This window comes from Schistocerca cancellata, chromosome 4, assembly GCF_023864275.1.
Source record: "Schistocerca cancellata isolate TAMUIC-IGC-003103 chromosome 4, iqSchCanc2.1, whole genome shotgun sequence".
In the NCBI taxonomy this organism is placed as follows: Eukaryota; Metazoa; Arthropoda; class Insecta; order Orthoptera; family Acrididae; genus Schistocerca; species Schistocerca cancellata.
Genome location: NC_064629.1, coordinates 90,146,476 through 90,159,612, shown reverse-complemented (window position 1 = coordinate 90,159,612; position 13,137 = coordinate 90,146,476).

The following is a 13,137-nucleotide window of genomic DNA, read 5'->3' as shown; positions in this document are numbered from 1 at the left end:
TTTCCTGTGACAGCTGTATTAGATTCCGATGCACCATTGCAGGTTTACTGTATCTCTTGGAGCTTCAAATCAACGATGAAACACAGAAATTGCATCGATATTGAATACAAAAGGCAAAATATCGACTTATTTACAAGAGGAGTAACTCTTCTAATAGTTCGTGATTTGAGCCTTTCCTGGGACAGCAGTATTAGATTCCGATGCACCATTGCAGGTTTACTGTATCCCTTGTACCTTCAAATCAACGATGAAACACAGAAATTACATCGATCTTCAACACAAAATGCAAAATGTCGACTTATTTATATGAGGAGTAACTCTTCTAATAGTTCGTGCTTTGAGCCTTTCCTGGGACAGCAGTATTAGATTCCGATGCACCATTGCAGGTGTACTGTATCCCTTGGACCTTCATATCAACGATGAAACACAGAAATTGCATCGATATTGAATACAAAAGGCAAAATGTCGACTTATTTACGAGAGGAGTAACTCTTCTAATAGTTCGTGCTTTGAGCCTTTCATGGGACAGCAGTATTAGATTCCGATGCACCATTGCAGGTTTACTGTATCCCTTGGACCTTCAAATCAACGATGAAACACAGAAATTGCATCGATATTGAATACAAAAGGCAAAATGTCGACTAATTTACAAGAGGAGTAACTCTTCAAATAGTTCGTGCTTTGAGCCTTTCCTGGGACAGCAGTATTAGATTCCGATGCACCATTGCAGGTTTACTGTATCCCTTGTACCTTCAAATGAAGGATGAAACATAGAAATTGCATCGATCTTGAATACAAAATGCAAAATGTCGACTTATTTATAAGATGAGTAACTCTTCTAACAGTTCCTGTTTTGAGCCTTTCCTGGGACAGCAGTACTAGATTCCGATGCACCGTTGCAGGTTAGTTGTATCCCTTGGACCTTCAAATCAACGATGATACACAGAAATTGCATCGATATTGAATACAAAAGGCAAAATGTCGACTTATTTACAAGAGTAGTAACTCTTCTAATAGTTCGTGCTTTGAGCCTTTCCTGGGACAGCAGTATTAGATTCCGATGGACCATTGCAGGTTTACTGTATCCCTTGTACCTTCAAATCAACGATGAAACATAGAAATTGCATCGATCTTGAATACAAAATGCTAAATTTCGACTTATTTATAAGAGGAGTAACTCTTCTAATAGTTCGTGCTTTGAGCCTTTCCTGGGACAGCAGTATTAGATTCCGATGCACCATTGCACGTTTACTGTGTCTCTTGGACCTTCAAAACAACTTTGAAACACTGAAATTGCATCGATATTGAATACAAAAGGCCAAATGTCGACTTATTTACAAGAGGAGTAACTCTTCTAATAGTTCGTGATTTAGCCTTTCCTGGGACAGCAGTATTAGATTCCGATGCACCATTGCAGGTTTACTGTATCGCTTGGACCTTCAAATCAACGATGAAACACAAAAATTGCATCGATATTGAATACAAAATGTAAGATGTCGACTTATTTACAAGAGGAGTAACTCTTCTAATATTTCGTGATTTTAGCGTTTCCTGGGACAGCAGTATTAGATTCCGATGCACCATTGCAGGTTTACTGTATCCCTTGGACTTCAAATCAACGATGAAACACAGAAATTGCATCGATATTGAATACAAAAGGCAATATGTCAACTTATTTCAAGAGGAGTAACTCTTCTAATAGTTCGTGCCTTTAGCCTTTCCTGGGACAGTAGTATTAGATTCCGATGCACCATTGCAGGTTTACAGTATCCCTTGGACTTTCAAATCAACGATGAAACACTGGAATTGCATAGATATTGAATACAAAAGGCAAAATGTCGACTTATTTACAAGAGGAGTAACTCTTCTAATAGTTCGTGCTTATAGCGTTTCCTGGGACAGCAGTATTAGATTCCGATGCACCATTGCAGGTTAACTGTATCCCTTGGACCTTCAAATCAACGATGAAACACAGAAATTGCATCGATATTGAATACCAAAGGCAAAATATCGACTTATTTACAAGAGGAGTAACTCTTCTAATAGTTCGTGCTTTGAGCCTTTCCTGGGACAGCAGTATTAGATTCCGATTCACCATTGCAGGTTTACTGTATCGCTTGGACCTTCAAATCAACGATGAAACACAAAAATTGCATCGATATTGAATACAAAATGTAAGATGTCGACTTATTTACAAGAGGAGTAACTCTTCTAATAGTTCGTGATTTTAGCGTTTCCTGGGACAGCAGTATTAGATTCCGATGCACCATTGCAGGTTTACTGTATCCCTTGGACTTCAAATCAACGATGAAACACAGAAATTGCATCGATATTGAATACAAAAGGCAATATGTCAACTTATTTCAAGAGGAGTAACTCTTCTAATGGTTCGTGCTTTTAGCCTTTCCTGGGACAGTAGTATTAGATTCCGATGCACCATTGCAGGTTTACAGTATCCCTTGGACTTTCAAATCAACGATGAAACACTGGAATTGCATAGATATTGAATACAAAAGGCAAAATGTCGACTTATTTACAAGAGGAGTAACTCTTCTAATAGTTCGTGCTTTTAGCGTTTCCTGGGACAGCAGTATTAGATTCCGATGCACCATTGCAGGTTAACTGTATCCCTTGGACCTTCAAATCAACGATGAAACACAGAAATTGCATCGATATTGAATACCAAAGGCAAAATATCGACTTATTTACAAGAGGAGTAACTCTTCTAATAGTTCGTGCTTTGAGCCTTTCCTGGGACAGCAGTATTAGATTCCGATTCACCATTGCAGGTTTACTGTATCCCTTTGACCTTCAAATCAACGATGAAACACAGAAATTGCATCGATATTGAATACAAAAGGCAAAATGTCGACTTATTTACAAGAGGAGAAACTCTTCAAATAGTTCATGCTTTGAGCCTTTCCTGGGACAGCAGTATTAGATTCCGATGCACCATTGCAGGTGTACTGTATCCCTTGGACCTTCATATCAACGATGAAACACAGAAATTGCATCGATATTGAATACAAAAGGCAAAATGTCGACTTATATACAAGAGGAGTAACCCTTCTAGTACTTCGTGCTTTGAGCCTTTCCTGGGACAGCAGTATTAGATTCCGATGCACCATTGCATATATACTGTATCCGTTGGACCTTCAAATCAACGATGAAACACAGAAATTGCATCGATATTGAATACAAAATGCAAAATGTCGACTTATTTACAAGAGGAGTAACTCTTCTAATAGTTCGTGCTTTGAGCCTTTCCTGGGACAGCAGTATTAGATTCCGATGCACCATTGCAGGTTTACTGTATCCCTTGGACCTTCAAATCAACGATGAAACACAGATTTTGCATCGATATTGAATACAAAAGGAAAAGTGTCGTCTTATTTATAAGAGGATTAACTCTTCTAATAGTTCGTGCTTTGAGCCTTTCCTGGGACAGCAGTTATAGATTCCGATGCACCATTGCCGGTTTACTGTATCCCTTGGACCTTCAAATCAACGATGAAACACAGAAATTGCATCGATATTGAATACAAAAGGCAAAATGTCGACTTATTTACAAGAGGAGTAACTCTTCTAATAGTTCGTGCTGTGAGCCTTTCCTGGGACAGCAGTATTAGATTCCGATGCACCATTGCAGGTGTACTGTATCCCTTGGACCTTCATATCAACGATGAAACACAGAAATTGCATCGATGTTGAATACAAAAGGCAAAATGTCGACTTATATACAAGAGAAGTAACCCTCCTAGTACTTCGTGCTTTGAGCCTTTCCTGGGACAGCAGTATTAGATTCCGATGCACCATTGCATATTTACTGTATCCGTTGGACCTTCAAATCAACGATGAAACACAGAAATTGCATCGATATTGAATACAAAAGGCAAAATGTCGACTTATTTTCAAGAGGAGTAACTCTTCTAATAGTTCTTGCTTTGAGCCTTTCCTGGGACAGCAGTATTAGATTCCGATGCACCATTGCAGGTTTACTGTATCCCTTGTACCTTCAAATGAAGGATGAAACATAGAAATTGCATCGATCTTGAATACAAAATGCAAAATGTCGACTTATTTATAAGATGAGTAACTCTTCTAACAGTTCCTGTTTTGAGCCTTTCCTGGGACAGCAGTACTAGATTCCGATGCACCGTTGCAGGTTAGTTGTATCCCTTGGACCTTCAAATCAACGATGATACACAGAAATTGCATCGATATTGAATACAAAAGGCAAAATGTCGACTTATTTATAAGAGGAGTAACTCTTCTAATAGTTCGTGCTTTGAGCCTTTCCTGGGACAGCAGTATTAGATTCCGATGCACCATTGCACGTTTACTGTATCTCTTGGACCTTCAAAACAACTTTGAAACAGTGAAATTGCATCGATATTGAATACAAAAGGCCAAATGTCGACTTATTTACAAGAGGAGTACTCTTCTAATAGTTCGTGATTTAGCCTTTCCTGGGACAGCAGTATTAGATTCCGATGCACCATTGCAGGTTTACTGTATCGCTTGGACCTTCAAATCAACGATGAAACACAAAAATTGCATCGATATTGAATACAAAATGTAAGATGTCGACTTATTTACAAGAGGAGTAACTCTTCTAATAGTTCGTGATTTTAGCGTTTCCTGGGACAGCAGTATTAGATTCCGATGCACCATTGCAGGTTTACTGTATCCCTTGGACCTTCAAATCAACGATGAAACACAGAAATTGCATCGATATTGAATACCAAAGGCAAAATATCGACTTATTTACAAGAGGAGTAACTCTTCTAATAGTTCGTGCTTTGAGCCTTTCCTGGGACAGCAGTATTAGATTCCGATTCACCATTGCAGGTTTACTGTATCCCTTGGACCTTCAAATCAACGATGAAACACAGAAATTGCATCGATATTGAATACAAAAGGCAAAATGTCGACTTATTTACAAGAGGAGAAACTCTTCAAATAGTTCATGCTTTGAGCCTTTCCTGGGACAGCAGTATTAGATTCCGATGCACCATTGCAGGTGTACTGTATCCCTTGGACTTTCATATCTACGATGAAAAACAGAAATTGCATCGATATTGAATACAAAAGGCAAAATGTCGACTTATATACAAGAGGAGTAACCCTTCTAGTACTTCGTGCTTTGAGCCTTTCCTGGGACAGCAGTATTAGATTCCGATGCACCATTGCATATTTACTGTATCCGTTGGACCTTCAAATCAACGATGAAACACAGAAATTGCATCGATATTGAATACAAAATGCAAAATGTCGACTTATTTACAAGAGGAGTAACTCTTCTAATAGTTCGTGCTTTGAGCCTTTCCTGGGACAGCAGTATTAGATTCCGATGCACCATTGCAGGTTTACTGTATCCCTTGGACCTTCAAATCAACGATGAAACACATATTTTGCATCGATATTGAATACAAAAGGAAAAGTGTCGTCTTATTTATAAGAGGATTAACTCTTCTAATAGTTCGTGCTTTGAGCCTTTCCTGGGACAGCAGTTATAGATTCCGACGCACCATTGCCGGTTTACTGTATCCCTTGGACCTTCAAATCAACGATGAAACACAGAAATTGCATTGATATTGAATACAAAAGGCAAAATGTCGACTTATTTACAAGAGGAGTAACTCTTCTAATAGTTCGAGCTTTGAGCCTTTCTGGGACAGCAGTATTAGATTCCGATGCACCATTGCAGGTTTACTGTATCCCTTGGACCTTCAAATCAACGATGAAACACAGAAATTGCTTCGATATAGAATACAAAAGCAAAATGTCGTCTGATTTATAAGAGGAGTAACTCTTCTAACAGTTCCTGCTTTGAGCCTTTCCTGGGACAGCAGTATTAGATTCCGATGCACCATTGCAGGTTTACTGTATCCCTTGGACCTTCAAATCAACGATGAAACACAGAAATTGCATCAATATTGAATAAAAAAGGCAAAATGTCGGCTTATTTACAAGAGGAGTAACTCTTCAAATAGTTCGTGCTTTGAGCCTTTCCAGGGACAGCAGTATTAGATTCCGATGCACCATTGCAGGTTTACTGTATCCCTTGGACCTTCAAATCAACGATGAAACACAGAAATTGCATTGATATTGAATACAAAAGGCAAAATGTCGACTTATTTACAAGAGGAGTAACTCTTCTAATAGTTCGTGCTTTGAGCCTTTCTGGGACAGCAGTATTAGATTCCGATGCACCATTGCAGGTTTACTGTATCCCTTGGACCTTCAAATCAACGATGAAACACAGAAATTGCATCGATATAGAATACAAAAGCAAAATGTCGTCTGATTTATAAGAGGAGTAACTCTTCTAATAGTTCGTGCTTTGAGCCTTTCATGGGACAGCAGTATTAGATTCCGATCACCATTGCAGGTTTACTGTATCCCTTGGACCTTCAAAACAACTATGAATCACTGAAATTGCATCGATATTGAATACATAAGGCTAAATGTCGACTTATTTACAAGAGGAGTAAATCTTCTAATAGTTCGTGCTTTTAGCGTTTCCTGGGACAGCAGTATTAGATTCCGATGCACCATTGCAGGTTTACTGTATCCCTTGGACCTTCAAATCAACGATGAAACACAGAAATTGCATCGATATTGAATACAAAAAGCAAAATGTCGACTTATTTACAAGAGGAGTAACTCTTCTAATAGTTCGTGCTTTTAGCGTTTCCTGGGACAGCAGTATTAGATTCCGATGCACCATTGCAGGTTTACTTTATCTCTTGGACCTTCAAATCAACGATGAAACATAGAAATTGCATCGATATTGAATACAAAAGGCAAAATGTCGACTTATTTACAAGAGGAGTAACTCTTCTAATAGTTCGTGCTTTGAGCCTTTCATGGGACAGCAGTATTAGATTCCGATGCACCATTGCAGGTTTACTGTATCCCTTGGACCTTCCAATCAACGATGAAACACAGAAATTGCATCAATATTGAATAAAAAAGGCAAAATGTCGGCTTATTTACAAGAGGAGTAACTCTTCAAATAGTTCGTGCTTTGAGCCTTTCCTGGGACAGCAGTATTAGATTCCGATGCACCATTGCAGGTTTACTGTATCCCTTGGACCTTCAAATCAACGATGAAACACAGAAATTGCATTGATATTGAATACAAAAGGCAAAATGTCGACTTATTTACAAGAGGAGTAACTCTTCTAATAGTTCGTGCTTTGAGCCTTTCTGGGACAGCAGTATTAGATTCCGATGCACCATTGCAGGTTTACTGTATCCCTTGGACCTTCAAATCAACGATGAAACACAGAAATTGCATCGATATAGAATACAAAAGCAAAATGTCGTCTGATTTACAAGAGGAGTATCTCTTCTAACAGTTCCTGCTTTGAGCCTTGCCTGGGACAGCAGTATTAGATTCCGATGCACCATTGCAGGTTTACTGTATCCCTTGGACCTTCAAATCAACGATGAAACACAGAAATTGCATCGATATTGATTACAAAAGGCAAAATGTCGACTTATTTACAAGAGGAGTAACTCTTCTAATAGTTCGTGCTTTGAGCCTTTCCTGGGACAGCAGTATTAGATTCCGATGCACCATTGCAGGTTTACTGTATCCCTTGGACCTTCAAATCAAGGATGAAACATAGAAATTGCATCGATCTTGAATACAAAATGCAAAATGTCGACTTATTTATAAGATGAGTAACTCTTCTAACGGTTCCTGCTTTGAGCCTTTCCTGGGACAGCAGTACTAGATTCCGAAGCACCATTGCAGGTTAGTTGTATCCCTTGGACCTTCAAATCAACGATGATACACAGAAATTGCATCGATATTGAATACAAAAGGCAAAATGTCGACTTATTTGCAAGAGTAGTAACTCTTCTAATAGTTCGTGCTTTGAGCCATTCCTGGGACAGCAGTATTAGAGTCCGATGCACCATTGCAGGTTAACTGTATCCCTTGTACCTTCAAATCAACGATGAAACATAGAAATTGCATCGATATTGAATACAAAATGCTAAATTTCGACTTATTTATAAGAGGAGTAACTCTTCTAATAGTTCGTGCTTTGAGCCTTTCCTGGGACAGCAGTATTAGATTCCGATGCACCATTGCACGTTTACTGTATCTCTTGGACCTTCAAAACAACTTTGAAACACTGAAATTGCATCGATATTGAATACAAAAGTCAAAATGTCGACTTATTTACAAGAGGAGTAACTCTTCTAATAGTTCGTGCTTTTAGCGTTTCCTGGGACAGCAGTATTAGATTCCGATGCACCATTGCAGGTTTACTGTATCCCTTGGACCTTCAAATCAACGATGAAACACAGAAATTGCATCGATATTGAATACCAAAGGCAAAATATCGACTTATTTACAAGAGGAGTAACTCTTCTAATAGTTCGTGTTTTGAGCCTTTCCTGGGACAGCAGTATTAGATTCCGATGCACCATTGCAGGTTTACTGTATCCCTTGGACCTTCAAATCAACGATGAAACACAGAAATTGCATCGATCTTCAATACAAAAGGCAAAATGTCGACTTATTTATAAGAGGAGTAACTCTTCTAATAGTTCGTCCTTTGAGCCTTTCCTGGGACAGCAGTATTAGATTCCGATGCACCATTGCAGGTTTACTGTATCCCTTGGACCTTCAAAACAACTATGAAACACTGAAATTGCATCGATATTGAATACAAAAGGCAAAATGTCGACTTATTTACAAGAGGAGTAACTCTTCTAACAGTTCGTGCTTTTAGCCTTTCCTTGGACAGCAGTATTAGATTCCGATGCACCATTGCAGGCTTACTGTATCCCTTGGACCTTCAAATCAACGATGAAACACAGAAATTGCATCGATATTGAATACAAAAAGGCAAAATGTCGACTTATTTACAAGAGGAGTAACTCTTCTAATAGTTCGTGCTTTGAGCCTTTCTGGGACAGCAGTATTAGATTCCGATGCACCATTGCAGGTTTACTGTATCCCTTGGACCTTCAAATCAACGATGAAACACAGAAATTGCATCAATATTGAATAAAAAAGGCAAAATGTCGACTTATTTACAAGAGGAGTAACTCTTCAAATAGTTCGTTTTTTGAGCCTTTCCTGGGACAGCAGTATTAGATTCCGATGCACCATTGCAGGTTTACTGTATCCCTTGGACCTTCAAATCAACGATGAAACACAGAAATTGCATTGATATTGAACACAAAAGGCAATATGTCGACTTATTTACAAGAGGAGTAACTCTTCTAATAGTTCGTGCTTTGAGCCTTTCTGGGACAGCAGTATTAGATTCCGATGCACCATTGCAGGTTTACTGTATCCCTTGGACCTTCATATCAACGATGATACACAGAAATTGCATCGATATTGAATACAAAAGCAAAATGTCGACTGATTTATAAGAGGAGTAACTCTTCTAACAGTTCCTGCTTTGAGCCTTGCCTGGGACAGCAGTATTAGATTCCGATGCACCATTGCAGGTTTACTGTATCCCTTGGGCCTTCAAATCAACGATGAAACACAGAAATTGCATCGATATTGATTACAAAAGGCAAAATGTCGACTTATTTACAAGAGGAGTAACTCTTCTAATAGTTCGTGCTTTGAGCCTTTCTGGGACAGCAGTATTAGATTCCGATGCACCATTGCAGGTTTACTGTATCCCTTGGACCTTCAAATCAACGATGAAACACAGAAATTGCATCAATATTGAATAAAAAAGGCAAAATGTCGACTTATTTACAAGAGGAGTAACTCTTCAAATAGTTCGTTTTTTGAGCCTTTCCTGGGACAGCAGTATTAGATTCCGATGCACCATTGCAGGTTTACTGTATCCCTTGGACCTTCAAATCAACGATGAAACACAGAAATTGCATTGATATTGAACACAAAAGGCAATATGTCGACTTATTTACAAGAGGAGTAACTCTTCTAATAGATCGTGCTTTGAGCCTTTCTGGGACAGCAGTATTAGATTCCGATGCACCATTGCAGGTTTACTGTATCCTTTGGACCTTCAAATCAACGATGATACACAGAAATTGCATCGATATTGAATACAAAAGCAAAATGTCGACTGATTTATAAGAGGAGTAACTCTTCTAACAGTTCCTGCTTTGAGCCTTGCCTGGGACAGCAGTATTAGATTCCGATGCACCATTGCAGGTTTACTGTATCCCTTGGACCTTCAAATCAACGATGAAACACAGAAATTGCATCGATATTGATTACAAAAGGCAAAATGTCGACTTATTTACAAGAGGAGTAACTCTTCTAATAGTTCGTGCTTTGAGCCTTTCCTGGGACAGCAGTATTAGATTCCGATGCACCATTGCAGGTTTACTGTATCCCTTGTACCTTCCAATCAAGGATGAAACATAGAAATTGCATCGATCTTGAATACAAAATGCAAAATGTCGACTTATTTATAAGATGAGTAACTCTTCTAACAGTTCCTGTTTTGAGCCTTTCCTGGGACAGCAGTACTAGATTCCGATGCACCATTGCAGGTTAGTTGTATCCCTTGGACCTTCAAAACAACGATGATACACAGAAATTGTATCGATATTGAATACAAAAGGCAAAATGTCGACTTATTTACAAGAGTAGTAACTCTTCTTATAGTTCGTGCTTTGAGCCTTTCCTGGGACAGCAGTATTAGATTCCGATGGACCATTGCAGGTTTACTGTATCATTGTACCTTCAAATCAACGATGAAACATAGAAATTGCATCGATCTTGAATACAAAATGCTAAATTTCGACTTATTTATAAGAGGAGTAACTCCTCTAATAGTTCGTGCATTGAGCCTTTCCTGGGACAGCAGTATTAGATTCCAATGCACCATTGCACGTTTACTGTATCTCTTGGACCTTCAAAACAACTTTGAAACACTGAAATTGCATCGATATTGAATACAAAAGGCCAAATGTCGACTTATTTACAAGAGGAGTAACTCTTCTAATAGTTCGTGATTTAGCCTTTCCTGGGACAGCAGTATTAGATTCCGATGCACCATTGCAGGTTAACTGTATCACTTGGACCTTCAAATCAACGATGAAACACAAAAATTGCATCGATATTGAATACAAAATGTAAGATGTCGTCTTATTTACAAGAGGAGTACTCTCTTCTAATAGTTCGTGATTTTAGCGTTTCCTGGGACAGCAGTATTAGATTCCGATGCACCATTGCAGGTTTACTGTATCCCTTGGACTTCAAATCAACGATGAAACACAGAAATTGCATCGATATTGAATACAAAAGGCAATATGTCAACTTATTTCAAGAGGAGTAACTCTTCTAATAGTTCGTGCTTTTAGCCTTTCCTGGGACAGTAGTATTAGATTCCGATGCACCATTGCAGGTTTACTGTATCCCTTGGACTTTCAAATCAACGATGAAACACTGGAATTGCATAGATATTAAATACAAAAGGCAAAATGTCGACTTATTTACAAGTGGAGTAACTCTTCTAATAGTTCGTGCTTTGAGCCTTTCCTGGGACAGCAGTATTAGATTCCGATGCACCATTGCAGGTTTACTGTATCCCTTGGACCTTCAAATCAACGATGAAACACAGAAATTGCATCGATATTGAATACCAAAGGCAAAATATCGACTTATTTACAAGCGGAGTAACTCTTCTAATAGTTCGTGATTTTCGCGTTTCCTGGGACAGCAGTATTAGATTCCGATGCACCATTGCAGGTTTACTGTATCCGTTGGACCTAAAAAATCAACGATGAAACACAGAAATTGCATCGAAATTGAATACAAAAGGCAAAATGTCGACTTATTTACAAGAGGAGAAACTCTTCAAATAGTTCATGCTTTGAGACTTTCCTGGGACAGCAGTATTAGATTCCGATGCACCATTGCATGTTTACTGTATCCCTTGGACCTTCAAATCAACGATGAAACACAGAAATTGCATCGATATTGAATACCAAAGGCAAAATATCGACTTATTTACAAGAGGAGTAACTCTTCTAATAGTTCGTGTTTTGAGCCTTTCCTGGGACAGCAGTATTAGATTCCGATGCACCATTGCAGGTTTACTGTATCCCTTGGACCTTCAAATCAACGATGAAACACAGAAATTGCATCGATCTTCAATACAAAAGGCAAAATGTCGACTTATTTATAAGAGGAGTAACTCTTCTAATAGTTCGTCCTTTGAGCCTTTCCTGGGACAGCAGTATTAGATTCCGATGCACCATTGCAGGTTTACTGTATCCCTTGGACCTTCAAAACAACTATGAAACACTGAAATTGCATCGATATTGAATACAAAAGGCAAAATGTCGACTTATTTACAAGAGGAGTAACTCTTCTAACAGTTCGTGCTTTTAGCCTTTCCTTGGACAGCAGTATTAGATTCCGATGCACCATTGCAGGCTTACTGTATCCCTTGGACCTTCAAATCAACGATGAAACACAGAAATTGCATCGATATTGAATACAAAAAGGCAAAATGTCGACTTATTTACAAGAGGAGTAACTCTTCTAATAGTTCGTGCTTTGAGCCTTTCTGGGACAGCAGTATTAGATTCCGATGCACCATTGCAGGTTTACTGTATCCCTTGGACCTTCAAATCAACGATGAAACACAGAAATTGCATCAATATTGAATAAAAAAGGCAAAATGTCGACTTATTTACAAGAGGAGTAACTCTTCAAATAGTTCGTTTTTTGAGCCTTTCCTGGGACAGCAGTATTAGATTCCGATGCACCATTGCAGGTTTACTGTATCCCTTGGACCTTCAAATCAACGATGAAACACAGAAATTGCATTGATATTGAACACAAAAGGCAATATGTCGACTTATTTACAAGAGGAGTAACTCTTCTAATAGTTCGTGCTTTGAGCCTTTCTGGGACAGCAGTATTAGATTCCGATGCACCATTGCAGGTTTACTGTATCCCTTGGACCTTCATATCAACGATGATACACAGAAATTGCATCGATATTGAATACAAAAGCAAAATGTCGACTGATTTATAAGAGGAGTAACTCTTCTAACAGTTCCTGCTTTGAGCCTTGCCTGGGACAGCAGTATTAGATTCCGATGCACCATTGCAGGTTTACTGTATCCCTTGGGCCTTCAAATCAACGATGAAACACAGAA